The 27,160-nt window shown below is 40.4% G+C and overlaps 1 long non-coding RNA gene across 4 annotated transcripts in view; it reads right to left on the reverse strand.

The window, feature by feature from the left end:
- LOC310846293 overlaps window positions 1-27,160 on the reverse strand; it is an 89,905-nt gene that overhangs the window by 19,198 nt on the left and 43,547 nt on the right. Inside the window, exon 3 of one of the 4 annotated variants that reach the window (XR_014565226.1) lies at window positions 3,550-3,626. The exons of the other annotated variants lie outside the window; for them this stretch is intronic. This is a non-coding gene — a long non-coding RNA (uncharacterized lncRNA). The remainder of the gene's footprint in view (window positions 1-3,549; window positions 3,627-27,160) is intronic. 4 annotated transcript variants of the gene reach the window in all.

A 27,160-nucleotide genomic window follows, 5' to 3' on the forward strand; every position in this document is an offset into this window, starting at 1 on the left:
TGCACATTGAGCAGCGTCAACGTTAAGGTTCATAATTTGTATTTCAGTTACAACTATGTTTTGTCCTGTTAACATTTGATTTGACCCAGCTCTACAAAATTGAGCTGCGCAGACATTTTGGAGTTTCACTGGGGAGACCTGTGTTCAAATCCCTGCTAGGCCATAAGGCTCTCTGAAGGTTAACTGGGGCTGATCTCCATATCTCAGCCTAACAAGTCTGTTGTAAAGATAAATGGGGGGGGGGGGGGCAGTCTATGCTACTATGGATGCTTTGGGGAAAGGAAGAGATAAAAATATAACAAATCTATAAATACATTCCCTGTTTACCAAGCAAGCTTTCATACAGCCTATATTAAGCCACGGCATACAGAAATTTTAAACTGGGTCTGACTTTGGTGTATTTCCTTGCCTGAAGTAAAGCCCTTCCGCTGGATAGTTTTGGCCAGGTTGAGAAGCTACAACTCCCCTCAGCCCCAGTCAGCATGGCTAATGGCCAAAGGTGATGGGAACTATAGTACATTGGAAAACCAAAGATTCCCCACGCTTGGAGTAGGTCCTTGGGGCATGCAAAGATCAAGCACTAACTGTAATGCCAACATCCCTTCCCTCCCACCTGTTTTTATTTCACTTCACTTCCACTGGGAAATGCTGTCACCTTAGAAATAAATAAATCTATTTCTGCAAAAAACTCCAATGTGAGCAGAGCAGCTCTCTTGCATTGTTCTCCACATGACTCCTTGTTTTAGTCAGTTATGGCTGTATATACTCTCATTTTCTCTGATTCCGGAAGCTGTTATGTATTTAGGTGGAAAATCTGTCAGCCCATGCTCCTAATAAGAAACGTACACATAGACATGAGCAGGACAGTGGGTGAAAACACTGACCATTAAAATGTAGTTAAAATGTTAGTTAATCTGATTTACAGAGCTCTGCAAAATGATTTTGTATGATTTCCCTCAGCTTAACATTGTAGCATTAATATTTCATTGCCTAGAATTCACTATGATTGTAGTCCTGTTACTGTCTTGCTCAATTTATTGCTTGGGAAAGTTATTTTTAATCTCTTGCAGGAACTAAAAATGCACACTTAGGAAAAGCCCTCCCATTTGGAACTGGCTTGATACATTTCTGATTAAAGCCATGTGAAGATGGATCCTGAAGCACTGTTTATTGGAACAAAATTATACACTAATTTTCTGCTGCAGCTGAAACTCTATGCATGACGATATTAGATCACACAATTAGTTTTAATAGACGGCATGGCTGGGGGGTGAGAAATATGCCACGGATGGCGGATATGATGTGTAGAGCCATACTAAGTGAGCTTGCTTGAGGCAACTTGCTGACATGGTTACATTGGGTGGTGTCATGGACCGGCTGGGCAGAAGAATGGTGGGAGGCACCAGCTGGGGAATGCTGAAGAGAAGAAGACTCAAGAGCCCAGGGACTGGTGGTAGGATGACAATGAGTTTTAGAGGGAATGACCGCTCACCCCATGAAATGGGGGGGCCTTTTGCGTGGTCATGCACAGCCCCCCAGATCCCAGTGCAGCTCCCAGTAGTTCAGGCTGGCTTCACCCTCCCCAGGCTGAATATCTGGAGGTCTCCGCCTACCTCAGCCAATCGCCCAATCCCGCCTGGGAGGCGTTGCCAGGGGATCGGCCAGGTAAGGGGAGGGACCGCCCTGCCCACACAACAAAAGGTGAATCTTACCAGAGGCAACAGGGTTTAGTGAGCAGGGAGAATCTGTGGCAGAGATCAGAAGTGGAAGCAGAAGAGAATGGAGGCCAAGAAGCAGAGATGAGTCAAGCTAGTGAAGAAGCAAGGGTGTCTCCGCCTTCCTGCTGCAACAAGCTCCCCACTCTTCTGGTCTCCCAGGACCAGGAGAGGTATGAAGTGGTAAGAGCAAAGGCAGACACGATGATGTAGTCTCTGATTGCGCTGGGGAAAACCCATTAGAGGAGGAGATTTAGGTAGCTGTAGGAAGGCGGTCTCCACAACTTGCCTCACAGAGGCAAGACCTCTTGAAGAAGAGTTGCTGTGTTCATTAGGCCTGGCACTCCCAAGCAGATCCTGTTTCTTCTAATAAAGAGTTAACTTCACTTACTCCATATGATTTATTGCTAGTTCACTCCTGGCAGGTGGCCAGATGCTGTTTGACTCCGACTCCCATCTAGCTAACGTGGCCAGTGGCCAGGGATGGTGGTGTGTGCGGTCCAACATCTGAGGACCAACGGTTGGGGCAGACTGGTCTAAAGGATTTATCTTATTATGGGAAATTAGCAAAGGAGCTAGAAGACAGGCACTCCTGGGTTTTATCATGTTTTCTGTTTTGTGGTGGTCCACCATGCTAAATGAGAGTTCAAATCACATGTCAGTCAACAACAAAGATCACCCTGTCACAATCAGGCTCTCCTTTTTTTACTTCTGGCAATCATAAACTGTACACGATTGCCTATGCTCTTCTTGTGTGGCTCTCTCTGCCTTTGACAACTGCAGAATAAGGAGATGGAGATAAGCTTTCCTCATATAAGGGGGAAAAGGTGGAAACCCTAATTGCAGCATGCACTTGCACAGCAATTGTTAACCAACATGTCTGTTGTGTCTTAGTGGTGAGGAGAAATTGGAGCTGCGTACAGCTGAGGGTGCAGGGGGCAATTACTTGAGATGCAATCGAGGCCAGGTGCACCAAACGGAGTTAATCACTGAACTCAGGTAGATATTTGAATCCTAAATTGGTAGAATGCCAAAATATCATCAATCAATGCTACAACACTGGCAAAATACCATGATTAACCTAGGAATATGAAAATCCTTTAATTGACATACATGAAAAGAATTTGCAAGAAAGGATCAGCCTCCTTGCACACTTTAATTGCTCAGATTGTGTGAACAAAAGATGGCTAATGATGATTAAATCACATTCAAGGGTATACTAATCCAAGATAAACAGTCTTGACAACATGCACCCGAGATAGCTCATTTGATAGGCCATTGGCAGTAACTTCTATGATTTTTGCATATTTTTAACCAACTAATTCACCTAATCCACTCTGTTAATAATGGATTCCTGGGGGGGGGGGGGAGCCATGTTGGCTCTCTGGAGAGTATACACAATAGAGTTTTTTCCTATACTGAGAAAGGGGAAGAGTGAATGGATTGTAAATCTTTGTGCTATTTATTGTTCTGCCAATATGTATCACAGCAATATTGTAATATATGCAGGCACACTTATGGATTTTATTTATGTTCAAAGAAGTCAGTTACTTGCACTTGCTGAGACTCGATAGTCTCATTTTACCATTGGGTCTGCTGAAAATCTCTGGAGAATTAAAATTCTCATTAAGTCCACGGGAAAGCAGAATTTAATCAAATGCATTCTAAAGCTCACTGTTAAAAAATATGCAACTATAAATTGAATTTCTGTTAGTAGCTGGCACAGCTCTTCAGCAACAGCTAAAGTCTTTTTTTATTTATTATACTATGAATGCAAAACAGATAAAATTAAATCCTACATCATCAGTAGCTCCAATCTCGATACATTACTTACTAGTGAAACTTTTCTGCAGTACCTACAAAAAAACACCATCATGTGTCATCTTTCCAAGCCTTAAGGAACATCCTAATCTGAAATTGAAAGATAAATATTGCAGTTATGAGTCTTTCTGTCATGACTCAAATAATTTTAAAATTGCTGAGATGTATTCCTCTAACAATGGTAAAATGGGTCTAATGCAGGATAAAATGGCAGTTTTAGTCTCAGTAATTTTGATAGCAGCTTGTAATTTTCATGTACTTGTTACATTTCTCAGATCGGCAAAGATTACAAGAGAACACTTTCTCATAAGGGAAAAAATATCCCATTTTACTGCTCATATTCTTTACACACAGTATACTTCAGCTTTGAGAACGATGAGGACTTTTTCGAGTGTGGTGTTTGATCCTATAAATATAACATTGGACCATTTGGCACTGGAACAGATTGCATGAAATTAAGATGTTGTTAGGAACCACCTGGCCAGTTCTAAACCAACCTGAACTGGGATTTTTTTGTTTACATTGGTAGTTTCTTAAAAAATCAGCCTTAGCGCTATTTACAATTTGTACGTAACTTAATTAAGTTCTGCAAATGAGCTCTGTATTGGAAAGTGACAATTCTGTTCTCCCGATTAATAGTGCTTACTGCGTTCCTTTGTACCAAGAGCTGCATTCTCCTCAGGATTCTGCATGGTAAATGTCACAATGATTCCTGTTTTGTCTCTCGCAGAGGTTATTTCAACTTTTACAGGTGAACAAAAAGATATGCAATACTTTTTTGCTTATTGAGAATGGGAAACCTGCACTTGGTGTACTTCTAGCTGTCACACCACTGTTAATAGCAGAAGAGCTTTGGAGAAGTGGCCTACTTCATATTAACCCTGATGGAACAATTGTCATTCTCAGGACTAGTTACTTGTGCAGTGATCCCAAGCAAAATTCCCAAGAAGTAGTAAGTGCTACTTGGTGGCCCCTCCCTTCCAAGCACATCTGTTCAGGGTTTGGGTCCACCACCCAACCCAAGGCCGGAATCATACAGCTCGTGGGGAAATACAGTTTGCTCCCTTTTCCAAAGAATGACACATTTTCAAATAACTAGGTGCCTTAAGCCTTGTTCAGATGTTTTTCCTTGTAAACAGCAGGAAAAGAACTCAAGAAGGTGCCAAAGTAAGTAGAAATACAGTGTAAAACCATTTCTCACACACGTTCAAGAACCGGGCTTACAACCAGGTAAACAGGTAGAGGATTGCAGCCCAAGATTCTAAGCGTTGTAGCAATAGCCAACAGCATATTCACATGTGGAGTTCACTCAGAAGCCCCTGTTTTCAATCTATTAGTGTTATAGTTCATTTCTTTTTCATATTAGCAAATCACCAGCTTACAAACTATTTAAAATTCAAAGTGGAGGAAGCTTAAAAAATACAACTGAAGTTTTTCGCTGCTTTGCATAAAACTTTGGAGACACTGAGAAAAGGCTATCCATGACCCTAATATATAAAGAGGATTATTAATGTCCCACATTTTTGGTTCCCTGCTATTAATTTAAGACCAGATCACTAGATTTGGTGCCCCAGTTAACAGGACCATGTTACTGAGATAATAGTGAATTATTTTTATCCTCCCTCCCCCCCCTTTATTTAAACTCTCTGAATGTGAAGCAATGGGGATAAACCCAACCATGCTGTCCTTACGGAGAGAATGAAACCATCACATAACAGCTCCTGCACATAGTTTTCTGTCAAATCTGTCCCTTGTTGCCATTGTAATAGTCATCGGCAGTGCAGTCCAGTAAACATTGCTCCCAAGTAACCTGAACAGAAATCGGGTAGAGAGATAGGTATAGGGTGTGTGTGTGTGTGTGTGTGTGTGTGTGTGTGTGTGTGTAGATGTGCATACCTTCCATGTGTCCCTATCTTCCAGAAGCCATCCTGATTTCTGATTTGATCCTGGAATGTCCTGCTTTTCCTTAGGATGTCCCTAATTTCATCGAGAAATATTGGAGGGTATGGAGTTATGCGACCCTTGAGCCAAGGAGATAAACAACTATACAACCTTTAGTAGACATCTGAAGGCAGCCCTGTATAGGGAAGCTTTTAGTGCTTAATGTTTTATTATGTTTTGATATATGCTGGAAGCTGCCCAGAGTAGCTGGAGCAACCCAGTTAGAAGGGCGGGGTGGTGGTGTTGTTGAATAGAATGTACCCATTTTCATCAGGAAAATGTTGGGTGGGTAGAGGCGAGTGCTGCAGAACATAACTTGCTTTCTATATTGCATCCTTGGTAATCTGTGTGGCCTCCTATGTAACAAACTGTGCTGTAGATAGTTACACTTCTTAGAAAGTTTATTTCCCATTTTGGGAAATATTTTGTTATTCTTTGTAAACAAATGTTAAATTCACTAAATTTACTAATCACAGCCCTTTATTGGGGAAATCTGGTAGTGTCAAAATTCTCTACTAAACAGAAAATAAGGACTAACTCACATATTTAATTCTAAGACTTACAGTGTATAGAGATGTCTGCTCAGAAGTAAGCCCCACTGAGTTCTGTTTGAGCTTACTCCTGGATGTGTATAGGATTGTAGTCTTATTTCTTTTGTCATCCTGGTCCAAATGTGGAAGCAATGGTTTGAATATCTCAGCATGGTCATGCAACACTGATTTATTGCAGTGCTAGACACAATATTTTTGAAGTGTTTGCACTATTAAGGGTTGGACTCAGGATGAAACATTCAGACAATTGCATTACTACCTCACCTTTAAATTCGGAGTTGACATAAAGAGTCACTTTAATTGCCAAATGGAAAACACGGCTCAAAAGTGGTTATATGAATGGCTCTCAGTGTTACAGAGACACTTTGTGTGCTAATTCAGGTGATGTTTTCAAGAATGTAGTGAAACAATTTGCTTGCATTATGTTCTATCAGGGCAGAAACCCATTTTAAAAAGCAAACAACACAGCACGGAAACTCTGAACTGTTGTCTGCCCACCTAATGAAGGAAACAAGTCTTTCGCACATGTAATTAGAATTAAAATGTCTGTGCCAACTTTCACAGTCTAGCCATTGCAGCTTGTCCTACCCCATCTTTCCTGTTTTAATGCTTTAAGAAATACATTTTAATCCCTAGAAATACATTTTAATCCCTAGCAATCAGAATATATGTCAAGAGAAGATATCATTGACCAGAATTCACACCTTAAGGAAATGTACTCTATGTTGGACTGAAGAGAGCATCCCCATTGTTCAACATAAATTATCATTCATGCATAGAATTTATTTTTAATTTAAAATCTAAAACAGTGAATAATTAAGTACCACAGAGAATACTAATATGCTGAACAAAGTGGTGCTAAATGGGACTTCTTCTGCAAGCTTTTGGTGAGCCTCTTCCCATTACTATAAAAAGAGGTTCTACCGGGTATTTGCATAGTACACTGGGTAAGCGGCATTAACACAAAATGAAGTGATTTTTATTTATTAATAGTTTTCCCTTCAAATCCAATAAGTTTCCTGAATTTGTGAAACATTAAAATGCAAAATGCACAAAACAAAAACAATATTAATGAAAACTTTGAATTATTAAAATGTACGGTCACTAATTATTGATCTGATGCTGTTCTATATAAAGGCAACATGCTTGACTGCACAGAAATATTTGAAGATCATTAATATACATGTGTTTATTTTGCTGAGCCTAAATTGGAAGTGGTAGATTATTCCTATTGTCTAACAAATTAGGAAGTGTGACAGTTACTGCCATGCAGGCATGATGTACAATTTCTTTCCCCATCTACTTATTAATTTCTGTCAAATTAAAACTAAAATACCATTGCAAACCTTGAAGAGCAATAATATGAAAACTAAATGTGAATAGCTATTAGGAAAACATACTACTTCTGATTGCTCCAGGCAAACACACACAGAGAGGAAAGGAGCAAGAAAGAAAACTAAACTCTGTATTTGTATAAGTAAAGGGGGGGTGCTCTTTGAGGAGCTGCTGCCAGATCAAACTTAAAACCTTGTCAAAACAATATTTATACTGTGGGGAAATTCTGAAATCTTAGTCCATCCTCCTCCCCTTTCAGGTTTCCCCTTAAAACAAAAACCAAAGTGAAATTCAGTTCACCATAGAATTGCCAATGCATGGTTTCACTCCGAGGACAGATTAATAATTTCTTATCTTGTTTCAGCTGAATTTCATGACCAAGATATCCTGTAATTTTACACCTCCTCATGATGACCTTTCTACTGTACTTATTTCACCAAATATCACTGGCAATATTCTTTCCATTCCAGCAACCTTCAGGATACATGGATCTCGATATTACTTTCGAACGGCTACACTATGAAGCCCTCCGTAAATAATTGATGACATGTAGCTCATTCATTGTGAAATTCTGAAGAGTCTTAATACTGGCAGAGAGCATTCATCTTTAATGCATTTTGTATAACTCAAAGTTAACCTTTAGAGAAGGTACATGCTTCCTTTCTATGAATCCCCAAATCAGCTTTTCTAATCTTACACTGGATAATCACATATATCTCTTAGAGCAATAGCTGAGTTCACGCTGTGAGTTTGACTTCCAAATATAAAGCGTTACAACAAAACGCATTTTTGGTGTAAGCTGAAAGAACCTGGCAACTGGCCCCAAAAATCCTTTGTTAACGCTTCAAGAATGTGTTTCTGCTACAGTGACATCGGCTAAGCTTTTATTCCCTGGGCAGCTCCATTCTTGGTCACTGTGAAGAGCAGTTTATTAGCAGGCATTTATCCTACAACCATCACAATATTTCACTAAATATCTGAATTGATAGAAATGCAATCAAACATTGCAGACTTACCCAGCCAATGACGTTATCAGGTCCTCATGACTGACCACTGAACAAACCAAACAAAATGGCTGAAGCATATCCATGGAAAGGCAAAATCTAGTTGACCTATACAGCTGTTCAATCAGGTCACGTGATTCCATATTAGCCAGAAATAAGTTAGAAAGATCTTAATTGTTGCAAACAGGCTTTGTGGACTGGTCAAAATACTGTTTGTAACACTCATCATTTGCAGCAATGTCACACAAACAAATCAAGAACAAAAATTGCATTGCTCCAGTAAGCATACATAGCTTACATAGCCACATGTATAACAGAAATATTTGCAGCATGTTATCAAGGAATTAAGCATTCAAAGGAAATTCTGGAAATCCATGTACTCATTTCACAGGCAGGAAACACTGGAGCTGAGAATTTCAAGTCTGAAGGACAATTGGTCAGTACTGAGGAACTCAAAACCTATGTAAAGAAGATCTCCCAGGGAACTGAACCAAGTTGCAAGCTTCAGGTCAAGCAATCCATGGTGAGAAGTCAAAGCCCATGCAAATATCTTATTCCTCTATTCATTCCCTCTTTCTCTCACACACATTACATGCAAACACACGCATCCCACTTCACACTTGCTCACGGTTGTGTCCCATTAACCATGGTTTGTCAGTTTGGACAACATGACAGGTGGTGGTTAAGCAAAAATGGGAGTAAAAACTTCTGAATGTCTTGTGGTATTGTTAGAAGCAGAGAAGAGTGTGGTGTTTGCCTCCTCGGATGGGTCATAAGGAAAGGGTTAAAATGGGTGTGATGTGATTGGCCAGTGAGAATGCAAGGGGGGGGGATAAAAGTTGAGTTGAGTTGAGTTGAGTTGAGTTGAGGTTTGGGAGTTGAAGAAGGAAGAGGGAGGTTTAGGTGTGGGTTGGTAGAGTTGTATTGTGAGGGAGTGAGAGGAATTGTTAGGTGGAGTCAGATAGATAGTTGGAATAATCAGTTTGGAGTTGTTAGGAACTATGATTAATTAACTGTCAAGAAAAACTAACTGAAACCATAAGCTTGTTCCTGCATTTAAAAATAAACTTGATTATTTGTTTATGTTAACAACTGACTGGACTCTGTGTGTCCCCATGAGATACGGGGTGGTGGCAGCGGAAAAAGTAATCACAGTGGCGGCACAGGGTCAATAGACCGTCAAACGTCCGGGGGCCTGTGTGTGATCGCCACAAAGAGTTTGAGACCTGTTGCAGCTTGTTCATGCCATGTTAATTTACCGTTTAGTGTGGTGTCTGAATGCACCCTTTTACACAGAGAGACAGACAGACATATGCCACACACATTTACTCTTGTATGTATACAGTGGTACCTCCAGTTACAAATGCCTCAGGTTACAAACTCCGCTAACCTGGAAGAGTTACCTCGAATTGAGAACTTTGCCCCAGGATGAGAAGGGAAATCGTGTGCCGGGGGCGCAGTGGCAGCAAGAGGCCCCATTAGTGAAAGCGTGCCTCTAGTTAAGAACAGTTTCAGGTTAAGAACAGACCTCCAGAACAAATTAAGTCTGTAACTAGAGGTACCACTGTATATACTTTGTCATGTGTGAGAAGGACAGTGGCTGGAGCAGAGCTGCCCTGTTTCCTCTGCTTTTCAGCAACTCACCACTTATCCTCTTGAAAGCCCCATATGAAACTCTATGCCAGTGCAGCACCAGTTCTACTTACCACCATTTGGGGGCATGCATATTGCTACCCCAAGAAGCATCAAGCCAGCCTAGAGACTTTTCATATTAGTAAGCAATGTCCTAAATTTCAGTTGGCTCACTTCATTGCACTTGCTCATCACATGTGTACTGAGAGTCTTTGTCTACCTTTGTCTGGTTTTATTGCAAATACATGCTATTATTTGACCACAAAGGGTATACTCTGCAGTTTAAAATAATAATCATGTAGTATAAAATAAATATGAATAATGGTAGTAAATGTCTGTAGGTAAAAATATTCCTGATCAATTGCCTATGCTTTTTTAAAGCTAGAGATGCAGGAAGTATAAACAAGGCACGAGTGAAAAAGCATGCTGCCTTATTAACATTTCCCCTAAGCAGGCACAAAACACTGCATCCGCTAATATTGTCTTCTAGACCTTGTTTTTTATATATTTTCTTTTATTTATTGAGACCACTTCTTAGTCATCTTTCCAATTGAGCGGGTGCAGTGTAGAAAAACAATTTAAAATCAAAAATTTGAGGACATTTGGCTCAAATTCCAGAATAGCTGTTGGGAGTATTGAGTGAAGGTGTGTGGCGGGTGGCTACATAGCAAAGTGTTTGCAGGATTTCTGTTCAATGAACAACAAGTTAATTAAACTTGCAAACATGCATTTTTAAACTTCTTTTATTGAGTGTCAAATGAAAGCTGGACGAACGCTGAAGCTATCTCAGCAAATGACAATGTAATCAATAGACTGCTTTATTTCTCCTCCCTTATTTACTGCAGCTTTTTCTCAGACAAAAGATTTCCAGAGCAGCTGACAAATATTAAAAAGAAACAAAGGAAAGAGATGGTAACAAATACCTAAGAAGCTGAGAAAAGGGCCTATGGTGATGATTTTAACACTTTATTCATTATTAACATTATTAATATTTGTAATTCCTCCAAAGATCTCAGGGTGGTTCCCAGCATTAAAATACAGAATAAAACCACAAAATATATAATAAAAACAAGGACAGAAATAAAACAAACGACTTCTCAGTAGTAGAGCGCAGCCTGTGGAATGCCCTCCCATCAGATGTCAAAGAGATAAACCACTATACAACTTTCAGAAGACATCTGAAGGTAGCCTTGTATCAGGACGTTTGTTATGTCTGGTGGTTCATTATGTTTTTTATAGTCTGTTGGAAGCCGCTTGGAGTGGCTGGGGCAGATGGGCAGGGTATAAGTAATAGAAAATAATCATTAATATTATTATCACACCTCCCACAAATATATTTATAAGGACATAGACTATTAATTAGCCCAAGGCCTGGTTGAAGAGTAATGTTTTTTTCCTGGTGCCTAAAGATGTATATTGAAGGTACCAGACAAACCTCCCTGGGGAGAGCATTCCACAACTGGGGAGCCACTGCAGAAAAAGCCCCCTCTCATGTTGCCACCCTCTGGACCTCTCGTGGAGGATGCATACAAAGAAGGACCTCAGATTGTGATTATAGGGTCTGGATCAGTTTATATGGGAATAGACGGTCATTGAGGTATAGTGGTCCTGAGCCATTTAAGGCTCTATAGGTCAGAAACAGCTCTTTGAATTGGGTCCAGAAAAAAATTTGGTTTAATATGTTCAAACCAAGTTGCCCAGCTGAGCAACCTGGCTGCCAAATTCTGCACCAGCTGAAGTTTCTGAACCATCTTCAGAGGCAGCTCTACATATAATGCATTGCAGTAATCTAATTTAGAGGTTAAGGGACGCGGGTGGCGCTGTGGCCTAAACCACTGAGCCTCTTGGGCTTGCCGATCAGAAGGTTGGCGGTTCGAATCCCCGAGATGGGGTGAGCTCCCGTTGCTCAGTCCCAGCTCCTGCCAACCTAGAAGTTTGAAAGCACATCAAAGTGCAAGTAGATAAGTAGGTACCGCTCCAGCGGGAATGTAAATGGTTTCGGTGTTCCGTTGCACCAGAAGCAGCTTAGTCATGCTGGCCACATGACCTGGAAAAACTGTCTGCAGACAAACACCGGCTCCCTTGGGTCCTTTACCTTTTACCTTGTTTAATTTAGAGGTTACCAGAGCATAGACAAAAGAAGTTAGGCCATCCTTATCCAGATGGGGCACAGCTGGGCCACCAGCCTAAGCTGGTGAAAGGCACTCTGCGCCACTGAGGCTACCTAAGCCTCAAACGACAACAAAAGATCCAGAAATACCCCATCAAGAGCAGGCGGCCTCCCAGGTCTCAAGCTATTTACAGCTTTAAAGGGCTATTTAGGGCTTTAACCAACATTTGCGTTCAAAAATGCAGTGGTAGCCAGTGTTTTAGTTTCAGGACTGATGAGATATGTTTCCTTCAACTGGTCCCAGTGTGTGATCTTGCCTCTGCACTTCGTCTCAATCAAGGGGTCTTCAAAGATAGCCCACAGACAATGCATTACAGTAATCTAAATTAAATTAAAATTAACTATTGCCAGAGCATGTGCCTTAGCATTCTCTATTCAGAAACTGTCTCAGGTGACTGATGCTAGTGAAGGTATATCATGCCATTGAAACCACTTGACTCCCCAGATAAGGCTAAATCAAAAGGACCCGCAATCCATGAGCTTCATCTTTGAGTCCTGCCTAGGATAGACTGAACACGTTTTCAAATCAGACAAACCACTCATTAACAATAGCTCAATCTTTTATAGTGCAAGCTTCAGTTCCTTGGTCCTGTTCCAGCCCATTACTGCTTCCAAACACAAACTTAGCATCTCACTTGAAGCAGACGAAAAGGAGAGATGGAACAGAGTAACATCTGTTTAACACTGCTTCACCTAAAATTCCCCAGATGACCTCATAGAGCCATTTCATGTAGACAGTAAAACAGCTTACAAGACAAAAGAGACTGATGGCACGCCAGAGCATAAGAGTCATGGGATCAAATCACTGAGCTAGTAGTCCTTATGGAAATGACTGTTTAGATAATAGTGTGGTGGCTGGAGCACAGTGTCCCCAATTCCCATCCTGGACAGTCCCCAACTTTGCTGATTGTGCAAGGTTTTAAATCACTCAGGGTGGCTCCCCACTTCAGAATTTGGCCTTGTGGAGAGCTCTAACCTGGAGAGTGACAACATAGCTTCTCCTCAGTGTTTGTTTGCACACAAGAAGACTGAATACCTACCAATGGGGGTTAGGTACCATACACATCTGAGTCACATGACCTCTGGCAGCATCGTTTACTTACTTTCTGGGCTGGCTGAAGTGCCCATTGGGAATGCAATTATCAAAGCACTCTGTCATGGTTGCAAACAGTTATTCAGTGTGTCCCCACAGACAGAAGGCATCAAAGGTCATACAAATTAAACTTCACTCTGTAGCATTAAGGGTATTGTTTTGTTTTGCTGAATGTTCTCTGGTGTTTTAGAGTATTTCTTACCTGCTACATCTTGTTAACTCCATGCCCAATGCACTACCACTATCTCCATGGAAAGGAGAGTATGCTCTTCAACTTGATAGGTCATCAGCAATTATCCAGGCTTGCTATGCTTATGTGCTAAACCTCAGTTCACTCTAGCTAGGCCTAACCACCACTATCCCTCTTCTGTGGGAGAGGGAGCAATGGTATGCCAGGCTAAAATTCATTCCAGTTACGCCAGACACCAGGCCCAGTTTTAGTCCTAGTGCAGTTTAAGGTAGAAGGAGAGCACTTTGCCATTTCTACAATATCCCAGAAGGAATCCCCTCCCCCCCCAAAAAAAATCAATAAGGTAAAAATAATTACAAACATTCAAAAAATGTTGCTGAAATTTAAAATGTCATATTCAATGACAGTTGTTGGGATGCAATGGGACTAGACTTGATTTTTACACCTCTTTCCCCCTGCCCTCTAAAAAGTACAACGTTCATTGAATTTTAAGAGGATAAAATTGCAGTATTTATTTATGGAATCTTATTCTGCCTTATCCCTGAAGTCTCGGGATATATAACATTAAGAACACAATCAAAATGCTAGTAGTAAGCTGTGGCAGTGGTGTATATATTTAAAAAATGTATAGCTTGTGTGGCTCCTTAGAGACAAATGTCATATTATAAGGCAGTAAGATTTCATACACGTTGAGTCTACTTCATTGGATGTCAGAAAATGGAGTTATAGCAACAAGGCTATAGAAACAGTCACTCGATTTCTGGTAAACAGATGAGGTAGGCTGCAGTCTGCTTGTGGGCTCCCCATAGGTATCTGGTTGGCCACTGTGGGGAAAAGATCCTGAATTGGATGGACCTTTGGTCTGATCCAGCAGAGCTGCTCTTGTGTTCTTATGTTCTAATTTAAAACAAAAACCTGAATTTCCCCCCTTACAATAAAAAAAATTAAGTCTCAAATGTGCCTCATGACTCACACATTCAGAACAAAAATCTTAAAATGCTGCTTAAAAAAAACAACTACTAGCACAATTCCCTTCTCATTATTGTTCATAAAGTGAATAAAATAATCTTATATCACTTAGGGGATATACTCTCCTATACCACAAAGTTAAACTGGTGTGTAGAACAATCCTGTCCAGGTTTACATGCCAACCAATTCCACTGTGTTCAGTGGGGCTTACTCCTTAATAAGAGCTGGTTTGCTTGATATAATAATGCAAACTATGGTTTACTGGTACCATGAGAAGAGCTTATTGCTGCTTTGTTCCTCTCTGGTCACTTTCACTCCTGCGCCACATTGAACTCAGTGTTGACTGAACCCAGGCTTGTGATTGAGGTCTCTTCTCATGTGCTGTGAGCTGTAGCCAAGGTTTGTTCTTGGCTACAGCTTGCAGTTAGTGAGAAGAGAGCTTAACCACAAGTCCCAGTTCAGAAGACATGCTAAGCCAACTTTTGCTCAGAAAAGCACAGTAGTAAAAAGAAGCAGGGAGGAGCAAAGGCTTCAGGTTCACATAATCTTATTAAGCCATCGTTTCACTCACCACACTGTGCAAACCAACTCCAAGAGTTTTTAAGACCAAAACCTTTATAACCATTCAAGTCACAGGCAACTCTGGGAACTGCAGGTCTACTCAGAAGCAAGTCCCATCAGGTTCACTGGGACTTACAAGCAAGTGTGTGTAGGACTGCTACCTTGCAGACATATACATCTATTATATTTCTTTCTGCATTGTCGAATTATAGAAGTCACTTCCTATTTTTGGAAATGCAATAAAATAGGAAATGGGTGGAACGTCATTCAATACTACACATGCATTGTATGTTCTTCTGGTAAAGCATTTGATTCTATTATCTGCATTAGGAGAAGATTAAAACTGCACTAATTTGTGACATGGGAGAGGTTCCCAGTAAAAGCTTCCATAATACATTTATGGCATATCTTCTACTCTCTCTAATGTGCCATCTAGCCATGAGACCCCATTAAGCCCTTGAAAGCTTAAATGCCCATGAATTTGATTAGAAGGGGAGAATCGTTTTAGTTTGTAACAAGAAAAGGGGTTTGTACATATGTCTCTTTAATAGGATTTTCTTTGGAACTAATCAGATAGCAACTTGTTATTAAAGGTTAAGATCATTTTTCCAAGAAGTATGTGTACTAACAGCATCTGAAATTTAAACGTCAGTTGCATCGTTCCATCCCCTGCTTTGATTTACACATGACTATATTAGATTTGCTGATGATATAATGAAATGACACTGCAGTGGCTAGAATGAAGGAGGGTGCAGCTGTTTTATTACAGAATATTCTTGGTGCCTTAAATGGACAGATTTAGACAGTCTAATGGACTGGAAACATTAGACAGGAAATTTTAAATACCTTTGTGGATCTCTTTCCTCTTTTTTTAAAAAAGCTGCTTTAGCATCAGCTCACCTGGTACTTATATTTTCTGTCTAGATTACAAATTTTCTATTCCTGCCAGTAAGAATCTTTAGGAGTTTGATTCCCATACACTATTTTGTGCTGAGCAAGTCTCCTTCATCGATTCAGGCCCTGTAACCATGGCCTCTTATGAACACTATTGACTGCAACAATCTCAGACTACCCAGCCAGGATTGCTTGTTATTATGAAGTGCAGTTGTTTCTTGTCAGCACTACACATCTTGAGCACGGACCCTCGCTCTGCTGCTGCGGCACCCTGTACCATTCAACCGTGAATTAACAAAGGTGACCTTGTGGCAGATAGGAACTGCAATACTTTTGATTTGAGTTGGTTTATTAAACTTGCATCATACCCTTTTGATATGATTGACTTGTAATAAGTACAAACCTTGCAAACTCATTAAGAGGGCCTTGGCTACACGAGTCCCTCAGCCACCCAGTGCTCCTACTGTGCCTTATTATGTCTTCTGCATCTATGCTTGCTTGCACGATTACCACACCTAAGATTCTGCCTGCCCTGTGTTTTTGTTTCTTCATTTTGCCAGTTTTGGCTAGACCACCTGTCTTTAGATGGGTTTGTGGCACCTTGCTCTGTTTTTGGCCTTTTCTATTGACACTTCTTTCAGCACTTGGTATTTGGTGGTGGTTTTGATAAGTGCATTTAGGCATGTGCATGAAGGAGTGCATTCTTCCCTTGCTATATGAGAACATGGAATAGCCCCTTGATGCCAAAATACTATGTGATATTTGAATATGTTTGTTACAATTGCTTTCTCTATACATGTGTTATGGTTAGAACATATCGGGCTTTTTCAGCTACTGCCATTATGGTTTTGATTACGGGGGCACCTTTGCTGGAGGAGGGGAAAGTCAGTTGGGGAGCATAAGATCTGAGAGCTGAGCTTATCAAACTATGTAAAAAGTTTGACCATCATATCAAGCTGGAATATCAATCTATCAGAGGTTACTAGAGAGAACTTCAAAACTACTATGCAGTGGAGAGTCTACGTAGTACCAATTTGCCATGAATTGTGCATTTGAATCCGCTTTGCTTATTTTTTTTCTGCTGCGGCAGTATTCACAATGATTCACTCATTGTTTCAGCCACTTAAATTATGCTGGTTATAACTATGCTTATCTCGTTTCAAAAACAGATGTAGCTTGCGCTTACTAAGAAAATTAATATCTACATCACACACCAAATGCTGCAAATCTACAAATCCATAAAAGCATAGGGTAGGATGAGGAAACAAATTCAGAACCATCTTGGGTGATTTAGGCTGCAATCCTATGCACGCTTACCTGGCGGCAACAACAGGTGTCAATCTGCATCATAATGCTTATCTGCATAGGGAATGTGAATTTCCTTTCAGGGGTCTTTGTTGTATGTAGCTAAAACTGGATTGAATCTCTCTACATTCTGATAGTAAGAGCTGTTTGGCAGTGGAACAGACTCCCACGAAAGGTGGTGGACTCTCCTTCCTTGGAGGTTTTTAACAGAGGTTGGGTGACCATCTGTCATGGATGCTTTAGCTGAGATTCCTGCATTGCAGGGGGTTGGACAACATGACCCTTGGGGTCCCTTCCAACTCTATAATTCTGTGATTCCCCATGTATCCACAAATGACTATGTCCCTAGAAGCACTGTTATCTAAAATGTTATATTAATGTTTTAGATGTCCCAGCCATTTGGATGAATGAAATTGCACACTTTTATAATTGCCACAGTCAGAGATTACAGCTGGATTTTGTTGGTTTTGTTCCATAAACTAGCAGCAGAATGATCAGAATTCCCACATCTAATTGATGGAGAGGCTATGGACTCTGCATTGGTGTAAAGTGAAATTGTTAATGAGAAATTAGGGCTGCAGTCCTATATACACTTTCCTAGAAGTAAATCCAACTGAACTCACTTTGGCTTACTTCCAAGCAACCATGCATAGGATTGTACTGTTAGGGTATCTGTACTGAGGAAAAAAGATATATGAGCTATTAATACTGAAAAATTGTATTGTTTAATTAGCAAATGCTAATTGCACAATGGAATATTCAGTGCAAGAGCAAAATATCATGTGGTAAGAGAAGATAGCAAAGTATTCTTATGCTGAAAAGGTATGATAGACAAAAAACACAAAACATGATAAAAAGGGAAGCATGATTGTTCTTTCAAGCAGCAAAATGCTATTACCTGACAAAAATAAATGAAGGCTATTTTTCTTTCTACTCTGTATAAGGCATCTGTAATATGCTCTTGTTTCATTTCCTATTTGCATATGAGTTCAAAAAGAAATATATTATAATTTGGACAATTCAGCTGGATAAATCAAGAAATTCAGTGAAGTAGGGGGGAAATCTACTCAGAATGGATACACTCTTATAGGAAGGATGTGGAAGATGCACAAATAGCATAAGAAAAATACTACAGCAAAGAAGCAGAGTATAGTACACATTTCCTTGTTACCAAAATGGAATTCCAATAACTTTAGCAAACCATTTTTACAAGCAAGGATGTTGGACTCAAAGTGCCATGAGCCTCAGCCAACATGGCCAATGGTCAGGAGTGATGGGCAACGCCAGATTATCCATGGTGTAACTGGAGCAATTTCACAAGGACCCATGTCTACAAGGGGGCCTGGAACCTGAACTTTCTTTCTTCTCTTTTTTAAAAAGGAATTTAGCCCTGCTAGATGGCAAGTTTTGAATTAAAATGTTCAAGATGCCAATCTGACCAGAGATAAGATTTTTCTCAAGTCCAGGACACAAGTTTCATCTTACTCTGTGGTTTCATAAATTGGAATAGCCTATACCTCATAATTCAAGACACTGACTCTAATGGGTAGGTGAGGAGCAGAACTTAGACCAAGTGTCCATCTCCCACTTTTTGTGGGATATTTCCAGCCTCATATAACCAACATGCTTAACTCTAGTTAATGTATGATGGAGTTAAGACCATAGAGTAAACTGTCCTGCCAGGCTTAGCTAGGTCATACCCTCTCACCTTGGGAGGAAAGGTTGCTCCTGTACGGAAAAGCACATGAACTTGACCTTTGAAGAATTTGTAAGTAAACCATTTTTAACTTATCAAATGTGTGGTCTCTTTCTATGCTAAGGCTGGTGGGAAACTTTGGAAGCGATGTAGAAGGGGATATTTTAAAGGTCAAACAGCCTATATTTCCATGCTTTACTTTGCTGCATGTTTTGTGATTTTAAATCTCTGCTGGGGCTCTCTCACCAAAGTCCTTGCCCGAAATTCTCTTTTTCTTTTTTTAACCAAATACACAAAACCATCACTTTTTACCCTAAGAGAAAATGTATTTATTTTTCAAGTAACAAAAATGTCATGAGAAAGAAGACATGCCATTTTCTGTGCTATGTGCAAACAGAGGTATTGCCATTGGAAGAGTTCACTAGAGCTTAACCTGAAAGACAGGTACGTGTTATTAAAGCTGCTAGCTGATTATTCTTTTGTTGTTAGGCAAATCTGGGCCCTTCCCTAGAAAGCTGATTTGGCACACGCTTCGTCCAGGACACTCTGATGAAAAGAAAAGTCTAAAAGTGTGTAGTTACAGATAGGTAGCCGTGTTGGTCTGCCATAGTCAAAACAAAAAAATTCCTTCCAGTAGCACCTTAAAGACCAACTAAGTTAGTTCTTGGTATGAGCTTTCGTGTGCATGCAGTGTATCTGAAGAAGTGTGCATGCACACGAAAGCTCATACCAAGAACTAACTTAGTTGGTCTTTAAGGTGCTACTGGAAGAAATTTTTTTTGTTTTAAAAGTGTGTAGGTCTTTCCCAAGAGAATTGAACAAAACATATATCCAGAGACAATTGTGGCTTTCATAAAAGTTGCCAATTGACCACTGCATAGTCTCTTGCCTGTTTCTCAAATGGAATTGTATGACATGTTTAGAAGTTAATAAGGCTGTAGCAGTGGCGTAGCGTGGGGGGTGCAGGGGGGGCCGGCCACACCGGGCGCAACATCTGGGGGTTAGGGTTAGGGGGCGCAAATTACTTGCCTTGCCCCGGGTGCTGACAACCCACGCTACGCCACTGGGCTGTAGATCAGGGGTGGTGAATCTGTGGTCCTCCCATCAGTCCCAGGCACCATTGCTCAGAGATGATGGAAATGGGAGTTGAACAGCAACTGGAGCATCACAGGTTCTCCATTCTGAATGTAGAGGGTCAAATGTAGGAATTCTGAAATCTGTGACAGTTCTACAGCCTGCCATATGTTCAGCACCTGAGCCATAAAGCCTAATCCTAGGAACTATTCTGATGGGAATATTATTTAAGGATGCTAGCACTATCAAGAAAGCACAATTGTTTTCTCAAACTGGGACCGGCGTTCCATGTTAATGCTGTACAAAAGGTTTTCTACTTCTGCCGTGAACAAGCATGGGATCATAATCATCCTGTATGCAGTATCATACAAGTTCAGGGGCCAAGACTAGCAGCACAATCATGCATCACGGTTCCTCATCTGAAAAACTTTGTAATGGCAAACAAGCCATAAGAAAATACTTTAGCTTTAGCCAGTATAATGCATTTGTCGCATTCAGCTTGCTGCCTAAAATGCACAAGGTTCAGTTCCGGTTGTGTAACTGGCATTCACTAATCATCCCATTAGATTTGAAATATCACAGTAGCAATGCCACTGCCACTTATTACACAACTAGAATACATTATTTGTTATGAAAAACACAGTAAAAAGATGAAAAAGACACAGAGGACTTAATTAAAATGAATTCCACTCCAAAAACAAAACCCTCTAAATCATAATGAAATCCTGCTAGCTGTGAGGTGAATCCCACATGTAAGCTGCACCTTCGCTGAAATGTAGATACTTTGATAAGAATCGCAGTCCCAATATAGGTATGCTAATAATGCAACATATGGTGAAGTTTCACTGCAACTCATCACTGGGGTAAGTCTAAGGGGATGCACGCAGAAGCAAATGATCCAGTTTTATATACATGCTGATTGGATCTGAACTGGCTGAGATTCTCCAGGAGGAAAGAGGTATTAGGAGTATGTGAAGGACAGCTCATTGAAAACATCTACTCAGCATTCAATAGCAGGGATAAACAGAAGATAGAATGTTAAGGGAATATTAGGAAAGATACTGAAAAGAAAGCAGACATCATCATGGTGTTGGTGAACCCTTTTGCCCAGTGGGCCAGATTTCTCCAACCCTGCAGGTACACTCTGACAGGTGTGGGGGGAAACCACTATTCAGCCACCTGGTGGTGTCTCCAGAGTTGGATGTGGCATTTTAGATTGGCCCCCAATTTCTGGATCAAATTTCAGAAATCTTGATCTTCAGTCCACCCACTGACTTACATTGGGTAACCAAAATGGGCATAACATTTTATTTTTTTTTTACACATAGCTGCATGAAATTTGGAAGCTTGGTAGCCCATCATGAGGAGATTAACTCTGCCCAATTTCAGACAGATCTGATTCAGGCTTTATTGCGCTAGTTAACTTAAAAGTTTGCTTTATTTCTTAAAAAGTACAATTCAGAAGGCAGCAGCTGTATCTTGGGATAAAATAGCAAGTCATTTTCTCTCTCTCTTTAAACAGAAACCTACTAGTATGGGGACATTCTGGGAGCTTGGACAATCTTCTGGCTGCTTTCCATGTGGGGAGATCATTTATTTCCCTTAGCATATTACACTGGAAAAATTTCCCTACACTTCCTTTTACTTAAATTTCTCTTAACTGATAGCCCATATATGCAATGGATGTTAAAGTTAAGAGTGCAGTAAGAAAATATCAAGAGCACGGGCATTTTTCATGAGAGAGAAGAAAGGGGGAAATTACACCCCCTCCAAAGAGGAGATCATTCACAGAAACATGATTGGTCTAGGGCTTAGAACAAATGAAACAAGAAATTAGAATAGCTAGGAGATCCCAAGAAATATGAATGCTACACAACAAACAGCACTCTGGTACAATGTCAATTTTAGGGCCTTTCCACACTGACCACTAATTATGGTATAATTGCTTCTTTTTCTTTGGATTTTTTTTTGTCAAGATCAATTTAGGTCTATTAATTCCAGTTGGTAGAACTTTCTTGGATCCAACCCAAAAGTTATTTTCTACAATTGTTTTTCTGCAAACTCCACACAGTACCTCCTCAGAGCAAATTGATATTTAGACCTTTCATCCTGCTCTTAGTTGAGCAGGCAGAGAGCAAGCAGTCTCTTTCAAATGAGGCCCTGTCCCAGCAATACTCTTTCCTAAATGACTCTTCATCTGCAAAAATAAATAAATAATTGCTTTATTTTGGGAGCACGGTATTTTGTTTTGCAGTAGTCCTGGGGGCTATTTTCCCCCCAACTTGGACCAAAGAAACAGTATTTTGTGTACTTCCTAGGATGGACACATGCGTTATCTTTTAAGGACAAGAAACAGCACAGATATGCATATGCTAAAATATATGCACAGAAGCAACATTATATACTATAATTTAAATGTAAATACAGTATTTCTCCTCATAGTGGGGAAGACTTAGCTGTGTGCCTGCTCTGTTCTCCAGGTGCAACATGTTGATGGGGAACTTCAAGGCTGCTGCTGTCCTAAGTCCAACTTGTATTAGCCAGACGTTCAAATGGAAGACTCTATTCTACAAAGTAGGACACATGGCCAACCCATGTCTCCAGATTGGTGTCTTCCTTATTTTTCAAATTAGCTCAGACAATTTCCCTTTACTGTAGAACTGTGGCTTTTACATTCCTTTCTGCTGCCTCTCCACACTACCTCCACCTTGTCAAACAACCCACTTACTTTCCATGCTCAAATCCAAATGGGAAAATGATGTTTTCGTTAGTTGTGCTGGAGAGACTGTTGGACTGAGCCACACTGAAGTGCGACTTTGTCACTTTAATAAACCGCTTCCGTAAGAGAAATGTCCCTAGCATTCAAACACAACCCCTGAGAACTTCAATTATTTTATCTACCAATCATGAAGATTACTGACACCTTCCCAGGGGAAAGCTGTTTTAGATTAGCCAAATCAGATCCTGCCTTGCCCTCCTTTGAGATGGAGAATGGTTTAGCTGCTTATCCTTGGGAAATCTGTGTAATCCAAAAATTAATCTAGAAAGCCCTCCTCTCTTTGCAGTAAAACACCATTTTTAACAAACTGCTTTCTTTGCGCAAGCATCATTGTCTCAATGCCTTCCTCACCCCAGAGTAAAAGCAGCTCTAATTGTCCTAATAAAAGTACCTTAGCATCAAAAGGCAGCAACTGTCACAATATAATTTCTCGCCCAAATACAAGTTTGTCCAGGGACAGGAATGGCTGCTACTTTTCTAACTCATGAGAAAGGGAGTTAATTACTTACTACTAGTTAAACCAAAGCCCAGAGGAACTGATGAAACAGCTTTCTCTTAGATTCCCCCGCCCAACGTATCCTAGCCTTCCATACTCTCACTGCCATATGCAACATGGCTTCCAAGGCATTGTGACAAATGAAGCCATGCAAGTTGCACCACCTGAGCTGCTTCATTAGTCTGATTTACCTCCCAGGTTCCTTTTTTCAGCAGTCTGCTGCTCTTGTGTGAGAGAGAAACAGGCACAATCTCCCTCCAGAGTTATCAGAGTCTTTTGTCCTTCCAATCAAAGCAATATGTGCAGCCAATATAGAGGAACTCAAACACACCAAAATAAAAATAAGACTCTTTTAGAACAACTGGGGATGGGTCTAGCACATTCTTAAGGCCACCTTTTCAGATTCAATTTCTATTATTTTTCAAAGTTCATTAAAATTCAACCCCACTATAATTCTGAATTCTTTTCTTAGAAAAAAAATCAGCCTATTCTAATGATTTTTCTACTACAGAAAAACAACCAAGTCTCAGGAGTTCAGTAGCTCATGGTTTAGTATGAAATAGCAGACTTTCCATTGTATCCATCAAAACAACCTTCCCCAAACTGGGACTTGGGCTGTTGGGAGTTGTAGTCCAAATCAGGAGGAGGGCACCAGTTTGAGGACGGCTGTCTTAAAATATAGTTTACATGATTAAAAGGGGAGGGTAAATAACATTGTTGAGGATTTGACCACAATATTTTCATATAACAAGGACACAACAATATGGTAGTATTTATATTCTTATAAACTCAATATATGTATCTGCTAGGATATATATACATACAAATGATATCAACCTCATTTTCAAGCTTTTCCCCCCCTTTTTCTTTTTGTGGCTTCCCAAAACAGCCTTCCTCTTGTTTCTCCCCAGGGCCTGTTATTCAAAGTTATGCTCCTCTTGAAAATGGAAACTTCATTAAGCCATCAATAAATATTCACAGATTTATTTTTCATAAACATATCCAATCATTTTAAAGCCAACTCAGTTAGTGGACATTACTTCATCTTGTGATAGCAAGAACATAAATGACACGTCAAATGAACAAGTGTCCTGCCAGTCAGTTCCATTGGATGGCCCCATACATAGTGACTAGTTCAAAAAAATTACCTCAGTCTGATCTCTGCTATAGGGTCCCCCGAAACACTTCAGCTTTTCCTCCTAAGGACTCCAGCACCTTGCTGGTTTTGGTTGCCAACCTCTTTTCTATATCTTTTTTCCAAGTCCACAAAACTATTACATTTTTTGCAGTTGTAGCTGTTTTTCAAGCAACTGTTTTTGCAAACAGAAATGAGAAAGGGTGGGCCTCAAAGCTATAGTTTGTAAGATGTACTCTTGGAATAAAGTAAAATGGCCAACATACATTATTTGTAACAAGCTCAAACATTCGGCATGAGATAAAGCCCACCAGAAATCGATGCCCTCAGCTGCCTCAACACCTATCCTTTAAAGTTTGTAAGTCCTGGAGTGGAGCAATCCTTGATCCTGGTGAACTGGAATACACATAAATTGTGGGCTGCATACCCCAAAAGTTCACTGTACTGAACATGTGGCCACCCAAATAGTAAAGCAATCTGTTTTATATATTTATAATGAAGCAGCATTTGAAGAGAAGTACCTTTGAACACTATAGAAGTCCCAGATCAAGTGGTCGCTTCAACTTACAGTACGTAATCCGTGTTTGTGCCACAATTCCATAGTTTCTTTTCTTTCAAGTCAAGTGGAAGAAGATCCTGTGCTCTGTGTCAGCAGATAAACAAGGTAACATCTGTGGCTGAGTGGTCCAACAATAGTGTGTGTGTGTATGTACACCCCCCCCAAAAAAAAAACAACAACAACATGGAAAAGAGAGTATTCAAAGCTATGCTGGTAAAAAGCTTGCAATGTTAATGCAGTTTTCAGTGTGAGCAGTTGCATACTGAAGTCAAGTGCCGCTTGTAACTGAAGTAATCTAAGTAACTTACTCTCTTGCTAATCATTGGGAACAGCTGAAGAGATCAAGCTTCTTGGGGAAGGAGGGGAGAGAAAATGTTTTCAAACATCTTCCCTGCCATGGAGATCTGTAATGCAATGCACCACAAGTAGACCTTGTTGTCAACAGCATGCTACAGGAGAGGCATAGGCCCTTTCTGTTTACATTTATTTGTATTCCCTTATTGGTTTTTCCTCCACCTAAATGACTGCCCTCTGAATTTTCTCAGTTTTACGTGCACTGCAGTTAAATGACTTTTAACTGATAAATATGGAAAACTTGATGACTTGGAGAGAGAAAAAAACCTTCCATGTCAATTCGGCAGTTCATATTCATGCTGAGATTGTATCTAATTTTGAAAATCTTCACACTTGTGCCCTGCCATCATGTGTAATCTTTTATGCATGGCTACCTCCACTGCTGCTGATGCAGTTGCTATGCGACAGATGAACCTGCACCGTAGGGCCCTGACATTAGTAAAAGCAAATTGACCACGGGAGCACTAATCTAGCATGAAAAGCAGTTGGTGCCGCACATTTCCTTGAGAAGGATTACCTAATCAACAAGCAAAACCTCCTTTCAAACGTGAGCTGAATTTACCTGGGCTCGGAGTTCCCTCATTCACATCTTCTTTGCTACATCATATTAGCTTAAAGGGGTAAAAAATCTACACATGTGGTAGTCACAAGCTTGCTCTTTGCAGAGCCTGTGGCGTTTGCTGTGCATGTTTGTAGATTTCATGTCTTCCTCTTGCTTACTGAAAACAGCTTCTTTTTCGAGGTCACTGAGGGTATATTCACAAATCATGATGCCTAAGATGCCCCTGGGTATTTGAAATGAATAGCTTTTTACTTTCAGGGATCCCTTTCGAGATCAGCTCCCCAGCTGAGAAAGGTTAGCATGTTGCCAAGGATTCTACAACTCGATCTGCACCACACATTGGGTTTGTGTGGGGCATTTGCCATGTTTGCTGGTCTTCTGTATCACCACCTGATGTTTGGTTCTGATCTTGAGCAGAGCATACCAGCATACCCTCCAACATTTCTCCAATGAAAATAGGGATGTCCCATTCCATAATGATAATTTTACTATTATACCCCACACATATATACTTCCAACATATAAAAAAACATAATAAAACATTAAACACTCTTTTAAAAAAACTTCCCTATGCAGGATTGCCTCCAGACAGTTTGGGGGTCAGATAACTCCTTACCCTCCAACATTTCTCTAATGAAAACAGGGACATCCTAAGGGAAAGTGGGACATTCCGGGATAAGAAACCAAGACAGCTTCTCTAAATCAGGGACATCCCTTGAAAATAGGGACACTTGGAGGGTCTGTAGCAGGCAGCGAAAGGAGGATGCAAGCTTCTCCCCCCTTCACCCCATATGGGGGTGCTATACTACTGAAAAAGCTCTCTTTTTTCATATGGGCAAATCTGACAGTTCTGGTTTGTCATTTTTCCATTCTTAAGCTCATTTCTCCATATTCACACATGACTTTGCATTTTTTTAAAAGCCTCATGAAGTATTTCTCCCAATATACACATTTTTATATCCAATTATATGAGAATTTCTGGTTTGAAAAGTGTGTGTGCACGTGTGTGTGTTTTCCTAAACATTGTTGCTGAGTGGCAGCATTTTTTCATTCCTGCTCAGTGATGCCTGGTGATTCCCTGTGACTCTTTGCACATGGTGAATAAGAGGCATTTGACTTGCTTCCCTTGAGCAGAAGCTTGAATTTTGTACACCAGCACAACTCCTCTCTATGTTCACAGTGTGGGTTTGAGCAGTGATGTGAGAAATTCCAGATTAGGTTTGCAGGAAATATGTCATTTGCCATAAGCAAAAATCACACAGGACCAGCTCTACCATTAGGCAGAGCGAGGCGGCTGCCTATTAGAAGGCTGGTAGCCATTGGT

This window comes from Podarcis gaigeae, assembly GCF_964106915.1.
Source record: "Podarcis gaigeae genome assembly, chromosome: 6".
In the NCBI taxonomy this organism is placed as follows: Eukaryota; Metazoa; Chordata; class Lepidosauria; order Squamata; family Lacertidae; genus Podarcis; species Podarcis gaigeae.